This window comes from Theropithecus gelada, chromosome 19, assembly GCF_003255815.1.
Source record: "Theropithecus gelada isolate Dixy chromosome 19, Tgel_1.0, whole genome shotgun sequence".
Classification (NCBI taxonomy): domain Eukaryota; kingdom Metazoa; phylum Chordata; class Mammalia; order Primates; family Cercopithecidae; genus Theropithecus; species Theropithecus gelada.
In genome coordinates this window covers 1,907,792-1,925,612 of record NC_037687.1, presented here as the reverse complement: position 1 = coordinate 1,925,612, position 17,821 = coordinate 1,907,792, and the positions used below count along the sequence as shown (strand labels likewise).

At 54.8% G+C, this 17,821-nt stretch overlaps 1 protein-coding gene across 1 annotated transcript in view; it reads left to right on the top strand.

The window, feature by feature from the left end:
• Positions 1-6: 6 nt before the first annotated feature.
• Positions 7-17,821, top strand: part of BTBD2 (BTB domain containing 2) — a 30,854-nt gene continuing 13,039 nt past the window's right edge. The window contains exon 1 of the mRNA XM_025368326.1: positions 7-263. The gene's annotated coding sequence lies outside the window, so the exon portion shown is untranslated. The remainder of the gene's footprint in view (positions 264-17,821) is intronic.

Genomic DNA, 17,821 nt, shown 5'->3' with positions numbered 1-17,821 from the left:
GCCGCCGCCGCCGTCGTCCCCGGGCCGACCCCGCCCGCCCCGCCGGGCCCCGGGACAGACGCGCAGGCCGCGGGCGCGGAGCGGGCGGAGGAGGCGGCGGGCCCGGGGGCGGCGGCGCTGCAGCGCGAGGCCGCGTACAACTGGCAGGCCAGCAAGCCCACCGTGCAGGAGCGCTTCGCCTTCCTCTTCAACAACGAGGTGCTGTGCGACGTGCACTTCCTGGTGGGCAAGGGGCTCAGCTCGCAGCGCATCCCCGCGCACAGGTGGGCGCCCCGACCCCGCCAGCCCCGGCCCCGACCCTCCCGGCCTGCTCCCCGGGCCCTGCACCTGAGGCCCTGCACCCCTGTGTTCCCGAGACCCCTGCACCCCTTCGGCCCCAGAACTCCTGCACCCCTCCGTCCCCGGGCCCTGCACCTAAGGCCCTGCACCCCTCTCTCCGCGGGACTGCTGCACCCCTGCAGCCTCAGGCCCTGAACCCAGCTCGGCCTGCACCTAATGCCCTGCACCCCTCTGTCCCTGGCACCCCTGCACCCCTCCGGCCCTGAACCCGACCCGGCCTGCACCCCTCCATCCCCAGACTCCACCCAGTTCCCTGGGCTCTGCACCCCTCTGTCCCTGCCACCCTGCACCTCTCTGTCCCCTGACCCCACCAGGCCTGCACTCTGGGCCTCTACACCCCTGCATCCCCAGGACTCCCTGGATCCTCCACCCCTGGCTTGTGCCCCCAGCCTGTTCCCCGGGACCCCAGGCCCTGTACCCCTGGGACCCCTGCTCTCCTCCATCCCTGGACCCACCCAGCCAGCACTCCGAGACCCTCCGTTCCTGGGACCCTCCAACTCGGCTTGCACCTGGGGCCCTTGGGCCCCTCCATCCTTGAACCCCACCCAGCCTGCACCCCAGCACCCTAGATACCCCATATCCAGGACCCTCCACCCCTGGACCTCACCCCTCCCTGCACCTCAGGTCCCCAGACACCTCTGCCCCCAGATCCCCTGGCCCCTCCACCTCTGGCTGAAACCCCTGCCTGCACCCCGGGACCCTCCATCCCTGGACCCCACTCGGCCTGCATTCCTGGGTCCCCTCCATGCCCTGGCCCTGCACCCCTACCCACCACCCTGGGACCCTCCAACCCTGGGACGTGTACTCCCATCTGCTCCTCCATTCCAGGACCCCAACCCACTGTCCCTAGGACCTGCATCCCTGGATGCGAGACTCCTTCACTCTCACCTGAGACCCCCACCATCCCCAGTCCTCACCACCTCAGTCCGTAACCCCCAGCCTATGACCCCAGAACTCCAGGACCCCTCCCTCCAGGGGTCCTGCTATTTCCTCCACCCCCACCCATGACCCCCAAGACCCCTTCCTCTTCCCCCACCATCCAGGGACCCTGTCACTCCCACCCGCACCCCCGTGCCCCAACACCCTGGGCCGCTCCCTCCCTGTGTCATCCCCGCTGCCTCCAGAGCCACTAACCCCCACCGGAGACCCCCAGGCTCAGCACATGATCTCAATCAGGGACCCTCAAACCATGCCGCTCCCCTCCAGGGATACCCCTGCCTGCCCTTCAGTCCAGATTGTAGACTGCTGCCCACAGCCACTCAGCCCCAGGCCTCCACCTCAGCCAGAGACCCCTGGGCCGTGCCGCCTCCCACTTCAGTGACCACTCGCCTCCAGGTCCGCCACTGCCAGGCTCCCGACCCTGGGCCCTGCCACCACCTGTACCACATCCTATGACCCCCTGCCACCAGACCACCACCCTAGACCCCCGCCCAGACCCCATGTTTCAGCCCTTCCAACTCAGAGACCTCCAGCTCCGGGGTCTCTCCCTCCCCAGCCCCCAGGCCTCCTTTCTGGGAAAGAAGCGAGTTTGGTCCAGTATCTGTCTCTGCCAGTGTGCCAGGCACTGGCCCCAGGCCCCAGGTTCCCCCCACTCCCGGGTCCCTCTTACCCTGCCCCTCATTGGTCGGGGTGGGGGGCAGGGGCTGGGTTTTGTTGTTGTGGGGCCTGGAGGGGGAGGGTCCTGCCCTCCCTTCTGACCTTCGGGTGCTTTTGTTAACCTGATCTGGCTTCTTCCTGGGTGTTTATGGGCAGCTGGGTCTCTTCTGGTGGGGTCCTGCCCCTGGATGGTTCCGGGACCTCCTGTGGCTCGTGCCGTCCCTGTCGCTGTCCGTGTCTCTGTCGTCCTTAGCTGCTGGGCCTCCCCTAGCTTGGAGTGGGGGGCGGTGGGTTTGCCCCCTCCGCCTGGGTGGTCTTTGTGCTCTTTGGGGAGGGGCGGGTTGGTTGCAGCTGGAACTCACCCCGCAGCAGGTTGGAGAACCCAGGCTTTCTGTTTGAGGGGGCAGGTGGGGCCCCTTGAGCGCCGGCTGACCTTGGGACATGTACGTGATTGCACTTGAGGGACTGCTGGCTCGGTTGCAAAGTGGGGAGGATGGAGGCAGGACAAGGATCCCTTGGAGAAAAGTAGGCCAGGGGTCTGCCCCTGGGGGGCTCAGGAGATGGCAGCGAGGTAAGGTGGGCGGGCCTGGGACAGCGGACCCTCGACGTGGGGTTAGGGGTGTGGACCCTCACTCAGCTCAAATCCGAGTACAACTTTTGACTCCCACAAACTTAGCTAGGAATTTAACTAGGAACGGCTTCTCACCGACCGGAGGCCTTGTGAGGACACCCGGTCTGTGCACACCCGCTTCCTGTTCTCACAATAACGGAGGCTGGAGACCAGAAAATATATTCAGAAAAGCCTAAGGGGTCGGGTGTGGGGGCTCACGCCTGGAATCCCAGCACTTTGGGAGGCTGAGGCGGGTGGATCACCTGAGGTCAGGAAATCGAGACCAGCCTGACCAACACAGTGAATCCCTGTCTCCACAAAAATACAAAAATTAACCGGGCATGGTGGCGCACGTCTGTAATCCCAGCTACTCAGGAGGCTGAGGCAGGAGAATGTCGTGAACCCAGGAGGCAGCGGTTGCAGGGAACAGAGATTGCGCCGCTGTACTCCAGCCCAGGCGACACAGTGACACTCCATCTCAAAAAAATAAAAATAAAGGACAGGCTGGGCGCGGTGGCTCACGCCTGTAATCCCAGCACTTTGGGAGGCCGAGGCAGGTGAATCATGAGGTCAGGAGTTCGAGACCCTCCTGGCCAACATGGTGAAACCCCATCTCTACTAAAAATACAAAAAATTAGCCGGGCGTGGTGGTGTGCACCTGTAATCCCAGCTACTCGGGAGGCTGAGGCAGGAGAATGACTTGAACCTGGGAGGCAGAGGTTGCAGTGAGCCAAGACTGTGCCATTGCACTCCAGCCTGGGTGACAAGAGCGAGATTCTGTCTCAAAAAAAAGGAAAAAAAAAGTGAAAGGAGAAAACCTGTTTGCTGTTCGCACAGTGGAAGTGACCATCATGAAGGCCTCTGTCCTTGTGTTCATGTTGAGGGCTGAGGAGGAGGAGTAGGAGGGTGGGGGTCTCTGTCTCGGGGGTGGCAGAGGTGGAAGGGGAGGCAGGAGAGGCCGGCACCCTTGGGGCAACCTATATTGGAAACATTCATGTATGAGTGGACTCGTGCAGTTCAAAACCGCCTTGTTGAAAGGTCATCTGTATTTCCTTAGCATTTCAGGAGGACTGAAAACGGAGAGGGGGCACTGACCTGGTCCGGAACGACCCCCTGAGCAAGTGATGTTGACAGGGAATGCCGTGCCCCTGGCTCAGGGATGGAAGGCCCAGAGCCCAGAGGAGCTGGGCAAGTGGGAGCCATGGCAAGGCCGGAGCAGGAGGAGTGAGGGAAGCCCTGTGGCCCAGCATGACCAGATCCGCGTTGAGGGTGGAATGCGCCATGGAGGGGCCCAGGAGTGAGGCTGGGGAGCAGCAGCTGCAGACTCCAGGCGGGAGACAGCGGCGGGGGGCTCGGTGGGGATGGCAGAAATGAGGGGTGGAGGATGCAGGTCCTCTTTGGAGGAAGCGAGTTCCTGTGGCCAGGAGAGGAGGCAGCTTGGCAGGTGAGGGCTTGGGGGGCTGCAGCGGGGGTCCCCAGACTTCTGGCTGGAGTATCACAAGCCAGGACAGGCTCAGGAGGGACAAGTACTGGCTTGGATGTGTTTGCGGCACCTAGGGCTGAGAGGTCTGCAGAGCAGCGCGTCCCAAGTGCCTTGTGCCTCAGTTTCCATGCCTGTGAAACGGGATCACTCAGACACGTCTGTCCCAGGGCTGTGGGAACAAACGGACCCGATGCAGTGCTGACAGCCACAGGCCACACAGCAGATAGAAAACAGCAGTTGAGGCTGGGCGCAGTGGCTCACGCCTGTAATCCCAGCACTTTGGGAGGCCGAGGCAGGTGGACACCTGAGGTCAGGAGTTCGAGACCAGACTGGCCAACATGGTAAAACCCTGTCTCTACTAAAAATACAAAAATTAGCCGGGCGTGGTGGTGCCCACCTGTAATCCCAGCTACTAGGAGGCTGAGGCAGGAGAAACGCTTGAATCTGGAAGGCAGAAATTGCAGTGAGCCGAGATCACGCCTGGGTGACAGGGCAAGACTCCGTCTTGAAAAAAAAAACTGGGGGTACGTCGGGAAGAACTGGGGGTGCTGGAATAAAGCCTGGAGTTTAATGATGAGCGGAGAGGGGCCGGGGCGTTGCCGGCTGTGGGGAGAGCAGGTGGCCTGGACTTGGGCGTGGTCCCGGGCTGGGGTGCAGGGTGAGCTGAGACATGGCAGAGAGGAGGCTGGGAGCAGGCCTTGGCGGTGGCCCCAGTGTCTGGGACCGTAGCACAGGGGTTGGCATTTGTGCTGGGGAGGAGGCCAGGGTTGCACGTGGCTTCTAGGCTGTTCCCCGGTCCTAGATGAGCACCCGTCCCATCTCACCGCGCTGGAGCCTGGTACACAGTAGGCATGCAATGACTGTGCATTGAATGATCTGGGGGGGTTAAACATCTCATTCTCTCGTGGGGCTCCAAGGGAGGACTGAAGATCTCCAGGGTTGCACTTTGGTAGATGTACACATCGGCCGGTCCCATGAAGTTAGTATCTAAAATACCTTGTTTTTCTTTTTTTTTTGAGATCGACTCTCACCCTGTCACCCAGGCTGGAGTGCAGTGGCGAGATCTCAGTTCACTGTGATCTATGCCTCCTGGACTCAAGTGATTCTGGTGCCTCAGCTTTCTGAGTAGCTGGGACTACAGGTGCCCACCACCACGCCCGGCTAATTTTTTGTATTTTTTTAGTAGAGATGGGGTTTCACCGTGTTAACCAGGATGTTCTCGATCCGCTGACCTTGTGATCTGCCTGCCTTGGCCTCCCAGAGTGCTCAGATTACAGGCGTGAGCCACCACGCCTGGCCAATTTCTGTATTTTTAATAGAGACGGGGTTTTGCCATGTTGGCCAGGCTGGTCTCGAACTCCTGACCTTAAGTGATCCACCCACCCCAGCCTCCCAAAGTGCTGGGAGTGGAAGCATGAGCCACTGCACCTGGCCTCCCCCCCCCCTTTTTTTTTTTTTTGAGACAGAACCTTGCTCTGTTGCCCAGGCTGGAATACAGTGGTGTGATTTCCGCATGCCGCAGCCTTCAGCTCCCTGGCTCAAGTGATTCTCCTGTCGCAGCCTCCTGAGTAGCTAGGATTATAGGTGCGTTCCACTACGCCTGGCTAATTTTTGTATTTTTAGTAGAAACAGTATTTCTGTCTTGTTGCCCAGGCTGGTGGTGAACTCCTGAGCTCAGGTGATCCACCCACCTTGGCCTCCCAAAGTGCTGAGATTACAGGCATGAGCCACTGCACCCAGCCTAAAATATCTTTATTCACTGTATCACGGAACTGTCATCAATGTAGTGAGGTCTAGATGTAGGACAGTCTGGCTGGGCACGGTGGATCACGCCTATTATCCCAGCACGTTGGGAGGCCGAGTCAGGCAGATCACGAGGTCGGGAGTTCGAGACCAGCCTGGCCAACATGGGGAAACCCCGTCTCTACTAAAAATACAAAAAATTAGCCTGGCGTGATGGTGGGCACCTGTAATCCCAGCTACTCGGGAGGCTGAGGCAGGAGAATGGCTTGAACCTCCAAGCCATTACAGGCGTGAGCAAGACTCTGTCTTAAAAAAGAAAAAAAGGCCGGGCGCGGTGGCTCAAGCTTGTAATCCCAGCACTTTGGGAGGCCAAGACGGGCAGATCACGAGGTCAGGAGATCGAGACCATCCTGGCTAACACGGTGAAACCCGGTCTCTACTAAAAAAATACAAAAAACTAGCCGGGCGAGGTGGCGGGCGCCTGTAGTCCCAGCTACTCGGGAGGCTGAGGCAGGAGAATGGCGTGAACCCGGGAGGCGGAGCTTGCAGTGAGCTGAGATCCGGCCACTGCACTTCAGCCTGGGCGACAGAGAGAGACTCCGTCTCGAAAAAAAAAAACCACATACACAAAAGTTAGCCGGGCGTGGTGGTGGGCACCTGTAGTCCCAGCTACTCAGGGAGGCTGAGGCCGGAGAATCGTTTGAACCCGGGAGGTGGAGGTTGCAGTGAGCCAAGATTGCACCATTGCGCTCCAGCCTCGGCGACAGAGTGAGACTCTGTCTTGGAAAAAAAAAAAAAGGTAGAACAGTGTGTTCTGGGGTCTCCTATTTCACTGACTGCGTTGTGAATCCTTATTCCCATAACACGTTTGATGATTGCTGCTTCACGGTATGTTTTGAGAACTGCTCACCAAATTCTTCCCAAGTTTATTCTTTGTGAAGACTTTTCAGGCTGAGTGCAGTGGCTCACATCTGTCATCCCAGCACTTTGGGAGGCTGAGGTGACAGGATCACTTGACCCCGGGAGTTCAAGACCAACCTGGCCAATATAGCGAGACCTCATTACTTGAACATGGTGGTGTGCGCTTGTGGTCCCTGCTACTTAGGAGGCTCAGGTAGGAGGATCACCTTAGCCTGGGAGGTCACCGCTGCAGTGAGCCATGATCCCACCACTGCACTCCAGCCTGGGCGATAGAGTGAGACTCTGTCTCTAAAAATAAAATAAAATAAATCCGGGCACAGTGGCTCACGCCTGTAATCCCAGCACTTTGGGAGGCCGAGGTGGGGGGATCACCTGAGGTCAGGAGTTCGAGACCAGCTTGGCCAACACAGTGAAACTCTGTCTGTAGTAAAAATACAAAAATTACCCAGGCATGGTAGTGTGCGCCTGCTACTCGGGAGACTGAGGCAGGAGAATCGCTTAAACCTGGGAGGTGGAGGTTATGGTGAGCTGAGATCGCACCACTGCACTCCAGCCTGGGCAAGAGAGCGAGACTCTGCCTAAAAAAAAAAAAAAAAAAATACCGGGCGCGGATCACCCGAGGTCAGGAGTTTGAGACCAGCCCGGCCAACATGGTAAAACCCTGTCTCTACTAAAAATACAAAATTAACCAGACGTGGTGGTGGGCGCCTGGCATCCCAGGTACTCGGGAGGCTGAGGCAGGAGAATCACTTGAACCTGGGAAGCAGAGGTTGTGGTGAGCCGAGATCGCGCCATTGCACTCCAGCCTGGGCAACAAGAGTAAAACTCCATCTCAAAAAAAAAAAAAAAAATAGAGTTTCTCAGCTGGTCTGACACATTTACTCTTCTAGAATCAGTCACCCACATCCAACCATCTGTCCACCCTACAGATACTCATTGAAATACAATGCTGGCTACAGGAGGTGAATGTGACAGAAGAACATCTCCTTCCTTGTGAAACTTATATTCTGTGTTTTATTATTATTATTATTATTATTATTATTATTATTATTATTATTTTTTGAGGCGGAGTCTCTCTGTGTCGCCCGGGCTGGAGTGCAGTGGTCGGATCTTGGCTCACTGCAAGCTCCGCCTCCCGGGTTTACGCCATTCTCCTGCCTCAGCCTCCCGAGTAGCTGGGACTACAGGCGCCCGCCACCTCGCCTGGCTAGTTTTTTGTATTTTTTAGTAGAGACGGGGTTTCACCGTGTTAGCCAGGATGGTCTCGATCTCCTGACCTCGTGATCCGCCAGCCTCAGCCTCCCAAAGTGCTGGGATTACAGGCTTGAGCCACCGCGCCCGGCCTATTACTATTTTTGAGACGGAGTCTCACTGTGTCGCCCAGGCTGGAGTGCAGTGATGCAATCTCGGCTCACTGCAAAGCTCTGCCTCCCGGGTTCCAGCAGTTCTCCTGCTTCAGCCTCCCGAGTAGCTGGGACTACAGGCACCCGCCTCGAGGCCGGCTAATTTTTGTATTTTTAGAGATGGGGTCTCGCCGTGTTGGCTGGGCTGGTGTCGAACTCCTGACCTCAGGCTATCCTTGGCCTCCCAAAGTACTGGGATTACAGGTGTGAGCCACTGCGCCCAGCCTGAGGTGGGAGGATCTTTTGAAGCCAAGAGTTTGCTACCAGTGTGGGCACCATAGTGAGACCTTGCCAATGTAAAACAAAACCAAAACAGGTAAAAGACCCAGGTGCCGGTAAGTTCACGTGAGGGGTCAGAGAGTATTTCTGGCAGGCGATACTGTCTCAGTTGCAACTACTTAACTCTGCAGGACAGAAAGCCATAAATCAACAACATGTAAATGAGCAAGAATAGTTGTATTCTAATAAAACTTTATTGGCCCGGCGCAGTGGCTCACACCTGTAATCCTGGCATTTTGGGAGGCCGAGGTGGGAGGATCACCTCAGGTCAGGAGTTCAAGACCAGCCTGGCCAACATGGTGATACCCCATCTCTACTAAAAATACAAAAATCGGCCAGGCACGGTGGCTCACGCCTGTAATCCCAGCACTTTGGGAGGCCGAGGCAGGTGGATCATGAGGTCAGGAGTTCAAGACCAGCCTGGCCAAGATGATAAAACCCCGACTCTACAAAAAAAACCAAAAATTAGCCGGGTGTGGTGGCGGGCGCCTGTAATCCCAGCTACGTGGGAGGCTGAGGTAGGAGAATTGCTTGAACCTGGGCAGCAGAGGTTGCAGCGAGCTGCGATCGCGCCACTGCAATCCAGCCTGGGTGATAGAGTGAGACTGTGTCTCAAAAAAATAAAAAATAAAAAAATTAGCTGGGCGTGGTGGTGGGCACTCGTAATCCCAGCTACTCAGGAGGCTGAGGCAGGAGAATCGCTTGAATCTGGGAGGAGGAGGTTGCAGTGAGCTGAGATAATGCCAGTGCACTCCAGCCTGGTTAACAAAAGTGAAAACTCTGTCTCAAAAAAAAAAAAAAAAAAAGCTTTATTTACAAAAAACAAGTGGTGGGTCAGATTCCCTCTAAGGGCCATAGTTTACCAGCCCCTGGCCTGATGGTGCCTGATGGGCTTGAGAATCAGTTCGTCAGGTGATAAAGGAATTTATCAGGAGATCGGTCTTTCTAAAGACATAAATTACATGTTAAGGTTTTGATTTAGTTGTTTTACAGCTCAGTGGTGCGATCTCGGCTCACTGTAACCTCCAGCTCCTGGGTTCAAGAGATTCTCTTGCTTCAGCCTCCTGAGTAGCTGGGATTACAGGCGCCCGCCGGCATACTAGGCTGATTTTTTTGTTTTTTGTTTTTTGTTTTTTTTTTTTGAGACGGAGTCTGGCTCTGTCGCCCATGCTGGAGTGCAGTGGCCGGATCTCAGCTCACTGCAAGCTCCGCCTCCCGGGTTCACGCCATTCTCCTGCCTCAGCCTCCCGAGTAGCTGGGACTACAGGTGCCTGCCACCGCGCCCGGCTAGTTTTTTGTATTTTTTTAGTAGAGACGGGGTTTCACCGTGTTAGCCAGGATGGTCTCGATCTCCTGACCTCGTGATCCGCCCGTCTCGGCCTCCCAAAGTGCTGGGATTACAGGCTTGAGCCACCGCGCCCGGTGATTTTTTTGTATTTTTAGTAGACATGGGATTTCACTATGTTGGCCAAGCTGGTCTCGAACTCCTGACCTCGTGATCTGCACACCTCAGTCTCCCAAAGTGCTGGGATATCAGGTATGAGCCACTGCGCCCAGCCTGAAAGCTGTAGATTTTTGCCTTTTTTTTTTTTTTTTTTTTTTGAGACGGAGTCTCGCTCTGTCGCCAGGCTGGTGTGCAGTGGTGCGATCTCAGCTCACTACAAGCTCCGCCTCCCGGGTTCACGCCATTCTCCTGCCTCAGCCTCCAGAGTAGCCGGCATGTTTACTTTTATCTGGTTTGAACTATTTCTTCCTGAAGCCTTGTTAGGTTTCACAGTTTCTCAGTGGGTTCTGTGGTCTTGTGCTCTGCAGTAGAGTATCCTGTAGTAACGGGAGGGTTTGGATCTGAGCTGTCCAATACTAGACACTCATGTGGCCAGTAAGGACTACAGATGTGGACAGCGTGACCCAGGAGTTGAATACTGAATTCAGCTGAATTTGGATTTAGATTTAAATAGCCATGTATGGCTAGTATTGACCCCTTGGACTCTTCGATTTTTTTTTTTTTTTTTTTTTTGAGACGGAGTCTTGCGCTGTCGCCCAGGCTGGAGTGCAGTGGCGTGATCTCGGCTCACTGCAAGCTCCGCCTCCCGGGTTCACGCCATTCTCCTGCCTCAGCCTCCTGAGTAGCTGGGACTACAGGCGCCCACCACCGCGCCCGGCTAATTTTTTGTATTTTTAGTAGAGACGGGGTTTCACTGTGGTCTCGATCTCCTGACCTTGTGATCCGCCCGCCTCGGCCTCCCAAAGTGCTGGGATTACAGGCGTGAGCCACCGCGCCCGGCCGACTCTTCGATTTTAAAAAAAAATTTTTTTTTTTTTGAGTTGGAGTCTCTCTCTGTCGCCCAGGCTGGAGTGCAGTGGCACTATCTTGGCTCACTGCAAGCTCCGCCTCCCGGATTCACACCATTCTCCTGCCTCAAACTCCCGAGTAGCTGGGACTACAGGCACCCACCACCACGCCCAGCTAATTTTTTTGTATTTTTAGTAGAGACAGTGTTTCACCGTGTTAGCCAGGATGGTCTTGATCTCCTGACCTCGTGATCCGCCCGCCTCAGCCTCCCAAAGTGCTAGGATTACAGGCGTGAGCCACCGCGCCAGCCTTTAAATTAAAAAAAATTTTTTTTTTTAGAGACAGGGTCTCACTCTGTCACCCACACTGGAGTGCAGTGGCTCGATCATAGCTCACTGCATCCTCCAGCTCCTGGACTCAAGCAGTCCTCCCACCTTAGCCTCCCAAGTAGCTGGGACTACAGACATGCACCACCATGCTCAGCTAATTTTTTTATGTTTAGTAGAGATGGGGTCTTGCCATGTTGCCCAGGCTGGTCTTGAACTTGTGTGTTGAGGTGATCCTCCCAACTCGGCCTCCCAAAGCACTGGGATTACAGGCGTGAGCCACTGCGCCCGACCAAGTCTGGTATTTTTAGTAGAGACGGGCTTTCATTATATTGGTCAGGCTGGTCTCGAACTCCTGACCTCATGCACCTGGCTAAAAAATAATTTTAAGGGCCGGGCGCAGTGGCTCACACCTGTAATCCCAGCACTTTGGGAGGCCAAGACGGGCACATCACGAGGTCAGGAGATCGAGACCATCCTGGCTAACATGGTGAAACCCCATCTCTACTAAAAAAATCCAAAAAATTAGCCGGATGTGGTGGCGGGCGCCTGTAGTCCCAGCTGCATGGGAGGCTGAGGCAGGAGAATGGTGTGAACCCGGGAGGCGGAGCTTGCGGTGAACCGACATCGCACTACCGCACTGCAGCCTGGGCGACAGAGCAAGACTCCATCTAAAAAAAGTAATAATAATAATTTTAAAAATTAGCCAGGCATGGTGGTGCATGCCCCAGTCTCAGGTACTCAGGAGGCTGAAGTAGGAGGATCTCTTGAGCCCAGGAAGTCAAGCCTGCAGTGAGCTGTGATCACACCACTGCAGTCCAGCCTGGGTGACAGAGTGAGACCCCGTCTCAAAAAAGAAAATGTTAAGGCCGGGCGCGGTGGCTCAAGCCTGTAATCCCAGCACTTTGGGAGGCCGAGATGGGCGGATCACGAGGTCAGGAGATCGAGACCATCCTGGCTAACACGGTGAAACCCCGTCTCTACTAAGAAATACAAAAAAAAAGCCGGGCGAGGTGGCAGCGCCTGTAGTCCCAGCTACTCGGGAGGCTGAGGCCGGAGAATGGCGTGAACCCGGGAGGCGGAGCTTGCAGTGAGCTGAGATCCGGCCACTGCACTCCAGCCTGGGCGACAGCGCGAGACTCCGTCTCAAAAAAAAAAAAAAAAAAAAAGAAAATGTTAAACGTCAGGGTCATTCCACTCCAAGGCATTTATGCAAGAGAAAGGGAATCTAGGACCTCACACAGCCTCATGCATGAGTACTCAGGGTGGCACGATTCACAGTAGCTCAAAACCGGAAAACCCGCAGATCAGCCGGTGAGTGCATAAACCAACCGCGGCCCACAGATCTGATGGAATTTGACAGTCAAAAGAATTCCTTTAGGCCGGGCGCTGTGGCTCACGCCTGTAATCCCAGCACTTTGGGAAGCCGAGGCGGGTGGATCACTTGAGGTCAGGAGTTCAAGACCAGCCTAGGCAACATGACAAGACCCTATCTCTACTAAAAATACAAAAAATAACCAGGTGTGGTGGTGCACGCCTGTTATCCCAGCTGCTCGGGTGGCTGAGGCAGGAGAATCACTTTTTTTGTAGAGATGGGGTCTTTATATTTTGCTGAGGCTCATCTCAAACTCCTGGGCTCAAGTAATCCTCTTGCCTCAGTCTCCCAAAGTGCTGGGATTACAGGCATGAGCCACGACTCCTGGCCTTATTTTATTTTAGATTCAGGGGGTATATGTGAAGGTTTGTTACGTGAACCCTAAATATTTGAGACAGGTCCGAAGTCAATTTAGAAAGTTTATTTTGCCTGGCTGGGCACGGTGGCTCACGCCTGTCACTTTGGGAGGCCGAGGCAGGTGGATCACCTGAGGTCAGGAGCTTGAGACGAGCCTGAACAACATAGAGAAACCCCGTCTCTACTAAAAATACAAAATTAGCCAGGCATGGTGGCACATGGCTGTAATCCAAGCTACTCGGGAGGCTGAGGCAGGAGAATTGCTTGAACCCGGGAGGCAGATTTTGTGGTGACCTGAGATCGCGCCATTGCACTCCAGCCTGGGCGACAAGAGCAGAAACTCCGTCCCCAAAAAAAAAAAAAAAAAAAAAACAGGCCGGGCGCGGTGGCTCAAGCCTGTAATCCCAGCACTTTGGGAGGCTGAGATGGGTGGATCACGAGGTCAGGATCCTGGCTAACACGGTGAAACCCCGTCTCTACTAAAAAACACAAAAAACTAGCGGGGCGAGGTGGCAGGCACCTGTAGTCCCAGCTACTCGGGAGGCTGAGGCAGGAGAATAGCGTGAACCTGGGAGGCGGAGCTTGCAGTGAGCTGAGATCCGGCCATGGCACTCCAACCTGGGCGACACAGCGAGACTCCGTCTCAAAAAAAAAANAAAAAAAAAAAAAAAAAAAAAACACAGTTCATTTTGCCAACATGAAGGACGCGTGCCCGTGACAGCCTCAGGAGGTCCTGACGGTATGTTCCCAAGGTGGTCGGGGCACAGGTTGCTTTTAAACATGTTAGGGGGACATGAGACATCAGTCAGCATATGTAAGATGCACATTGGTTCGGTCCAGAAAGGGGGGAAACTCTTAACGGGGAGGGGGCTTCCGGTCATAGGTGAGAGAGACCATTGCGTCGTTTTGAGTTTCTGATGAGCCTTTCCGAAGGCAGCCATGCATTTCTCTCTGAGCAGAGGGATGGCTGAGTTCTCTCTGTCCCTTGTCCACACGGAATTTGCTTGTGGACAGATTGGGAGGGAGGTATGTAGCCTTTTCATCTTGGTGACTGGCGTTTTAAGGAATAGAACGGGAGGCCGGTTTGACCTAAGCGGTTCCCAGCTTGATTTTTTCCTTTTCCCTTTGGCTTAGTGATTTTGGGGTCCAGAGATTCGTGTCTCTCTCTCTCTGTCTCTCTTTTCTTTCTTTCTTTTCTTTCCCTCCCTCCCTTCCTTTCTTTCTTTCTTTATTTTTCTTTTTTTTCTTTCTTTCTCTTTTTTTTTTTTTTGACGAAGTTTCGCTCTTGTTGCCCAGGCTGGAGTGCAGTGGTGGGATCTCTGCTCACCACAACCTCCGCCTCCCAGGTTCAAGCACTTCTCCTGCCTCAGCCTCCCGAGTAGCTGGGATTACAGGCGCGCATCACCACACCTGGCTAACTTTGTATTTTTAGTAGAGATGGGATTTCTCCGTGTTGGTCAGGCTGGTCTTGAACTCCCAACCTCATGTGATCGCCCACCTTGGCCTCCCAAAGTACTGGGATTACAGGTGTGAACCACTGAGCCTAACCTTTTTTTTTTTTGAGACAGAGTCTTGCCCTGTCGCCCAGGCTGGAGTGCAGTGGCATGATCTCAGCTCACTGCAACCTCCACCTCCCGGGTTCACGCCATTCTCCTGCCTCAGCCTCCTGAGTAGCCGGGATTACAGGCACGCGCCACTATACCTGGCTAATTTTTGCATTTTTTTAGTAGAGATGGGGTTTCACCATGTTGGCCAGGCTGGTCTTGAACTCCTGACCTTGTGATCTGCCTCCCTCGGCCTCCCAAAGTGCTGGGATTACAGGGGTGAGCTCCTGCACCTGGCCTATGTGTGGCTAAGTTTTAAACTTTTTGTAGAAAAAAAGGCAAGGTGGAGTCTTGCTGCATGGCCCAGTCTGGTCTCCAGCTCTTGGGCTCAAGCGATCCTCCTGTCTTGGTCTCCCAAACAAAGTGGTGTCTTTCTTCTGATGTTGATGTAGCCATTTCGGCTCTCGTCGTTTCATGGTTTCTCTTTTTTTTTGAGATGGAGTCTCGCTCTGTTGCCCAGGCTGGAATGCAGTGGCGCAATCACGGCTCACTGCCACCTCTGCCTCCCGGGTTCACGCCATTCTCCTGTCTCAGCCTCCCGAGTAGCTGGGACTACAGGCACCCGCCACCATGCCCGGCTAATTTGTTATATTTTTAGTAGAGACGGGGTTTCACCATGTTAGCCAGGATGGTCTCGATCTCCTGACCTCGTGATTCGCCTGCTTTGGCCACCCAAAGTGCTGGGATTACAGGCGTGAGCCACCGCGCCCGGCCTTGGCTCTCATGGTTTCTCTTTGGGTGTAAAGGAAAATCTGTTTTTACTCCTCACGGTGCTTCTGGCACCAAGTGTGTGGGTTTTCCACAGCACGTGATTTCTTCATTCTTGTGGACACAAACTGGGCATCCTAGTTAAATTGAGACGATCTCTCACACTCACCACCCAGAGTGGGCACAGACCCCACAGGGGCTCAGCTGAGCCCCATGCCACCCACGTCAGATGCCTGTTGCAGGGGCGGGTCCCCAGGTGACCCACGCGTCTCCCTGACTAAAATCAGGAGTCCCACAACTCTGTCCTTGAGCTTGATAATTAGCCATAACAGCTCACAGAACTTCGAGAAATAGAGTTAGCAGTTTGCCCATAATCGCAGCGCTTTGGGCGGCTGAACTGGGAGGATCGCTTGAGCCCAGGCGTTTTGAGGCCAGCCTGGGCAACATAGCGAGTCCCTGTCTGTATAAAACAGTTAACAATTAGCTGGGCTTTGTGGCTTGTGTGTGTGTTCCCAGCTACTGGGAGGCTGAGGTGGGAGAATTGCTTGAGCCCAGGAGGTTGAGGCTGCAGTGAGCTATGATTGTGGCACTGCATTCCAGCCTGGGTGACAGAGTGAGACCACATCTGTAAAAACTAAAAATAAAAATGAGATAAAGATTTAATAAAGGACATCTCTTCCAGGCGCGGTGGCTCACGCCTGTAATCCCAGCACTTTGGGAGGCAGCGGCACGCGGATCATCTGATGTCAGGAGTTCGAGACCATCCTGGCCAACGTGGTGAAACCCTGTCTCTACTAAAAATACAAAAATTAGCCGGGTGGGGTGGCAGGCGCCTGGAATCCCAGCTACTCGGGAGGCTGATGCAGGAGACTCACTGGAACTCGGGAGGTGGAGGTTACAGTGAGTCGAGATCACGCCACTGCACTCCAGCCTGGGTGACAAGAGGGAGACTCCCTCTCAAAAGTAATAATAATAATAAATAAATAAATAAATAAATGGCCAGGTGCGGTGGCTCATGCCTGTAATCCCAGCACTTTGGGAGGCCGAGGACGGTGGATTACTAGGTCAGGAGTTCGAGACCAGCCTGGTCAACATGGTGAAATCCAATCTCTACTAAAAATACAAAAATTAGCCAGGCAGGATGGCGGGCACCTGTAATCCCAGCTACTCAAGAGGCTAATGCAGGAGACTCACTGGAACTCGGGAGGCGGAGGTTGCAGTGAGCCAAGATCGCGCCACTGCACTCCAGCCTGAGCGACGGAGGGAGACTCTGTCTAAAAAAAATAAAAACTGGCCGGGCGCCGTGGCTCAAACCTGTAATCCCAGCACTTTGGGAGGCCGAGATGGGCGGATCATGAGGTCAGGAGATCGAGACCATCCTGGCTAACACGGTGAAACCCCGTCTCTACTAAAAATACAAAAAATTAGCCGGCCGTGGTGGTGGCGCCTGTAGTCCCAGCTACTTGGGAGGCTGAGGCAGGAGAATGGCGTGAACCCGGGAGGCGGAGCTTGCAGTGAGCTGAGATCCGGCCACTGCACTCCAGCCTGGGTGACAGAGCGAGACTCCGTCTCGAAAAAAACAAAAACAAAAACAACAAGGACATCTTGCAGCCAGACGAAGAGGTTCACAGGTCCAGAGGGTATCAGAGCACCCACACCTGTGTCCTGTGGGCTCGGGGCGGCCACCCTCATGGCACGTGGACAAAATCACCAGCTTGGAAGCTCTGAGCTCTGTGGTTTAGGGCTCTTCATGGAGGTTCCATTGCATAGATTAAATCACGGAATCATTGGCCCTTTGTGCACCATGCAGTTCTTTCGGTCTTTAACCTGTTTTCTTTTCTTTTTGAGTCGGAGTTGCACTCTTGCTGTTCAGGCTTGAGTGCAGATCTCGGCTCACTGCCACCTTTGCCTCCTGGGTTTGTTTATTTTTTTTTTTTGAGACGGAGTCTCACTCTTGTAGCCCAGGCTGCAGTGCAGTGGCACGATCTCAGCTCACTGCAGCCTCTGCCTCCACGGTTCAAGCTATTCTCCTGCCTCAGCCTCCTGAGTATCTGGGATTATGGGTGCCACCACACCCGGCTAAGTTTTTGTATTTTTAGTAAAGATGGGGTTTCACAATATTAGCCAGGATGGTCTTGATCTCCTGACCTTGTGAGCCACCTGCCCTGGCCTCCCAAAGTGCTGGGATTACAGGCGTGAGCCACCGTGCCTGGCACCTCCTGGGTTCTAAGTGATTCTCCTGCCTCAGCCTCCTGAGTAGCTGGGACTACAGGTATCCACCACCACACCCGGCTAATTTTTTTCTTTTTTTTTTTTTGAGACGGAGTCTCACTCTGTCGCCCAGGCTGGAGGGCAGTGGCGCGATCTTGGCTCACTGCAAGCTCTGCCTCCCAAGTTCACGCCATTCTGCCTCAGCCTCCTGAGTAGCTGGGACTACAGGCACCCATCACTACACTCGGCTGATTTTGTGTATTTTTATTAGAGTCGGGATTTCACCGTGTCAGCCAGGATGGTCTCGATCTCCTGACCTCGTGATCCGCCCGCCTCGGCCTCCCAAAGTGCTAGGATTACAGGTGTGAGCCACCGCGCCTGGCCCTGGCTAATTTTTGTATTTTTAGTAGAAATGGGGTTTCACCATGTTGGCCAGGCTGGTCTCGAACTCCTGATCTTAGGTGATCTGCCCGTCTCAGCCTCCCAAAGTGCTGGGATGACAAGCATGAGCCACCACGCCCGTCCCCCATCCTACGTTCTGTCTCTCTGAATCTGAGGACTCTGGGCACCTCC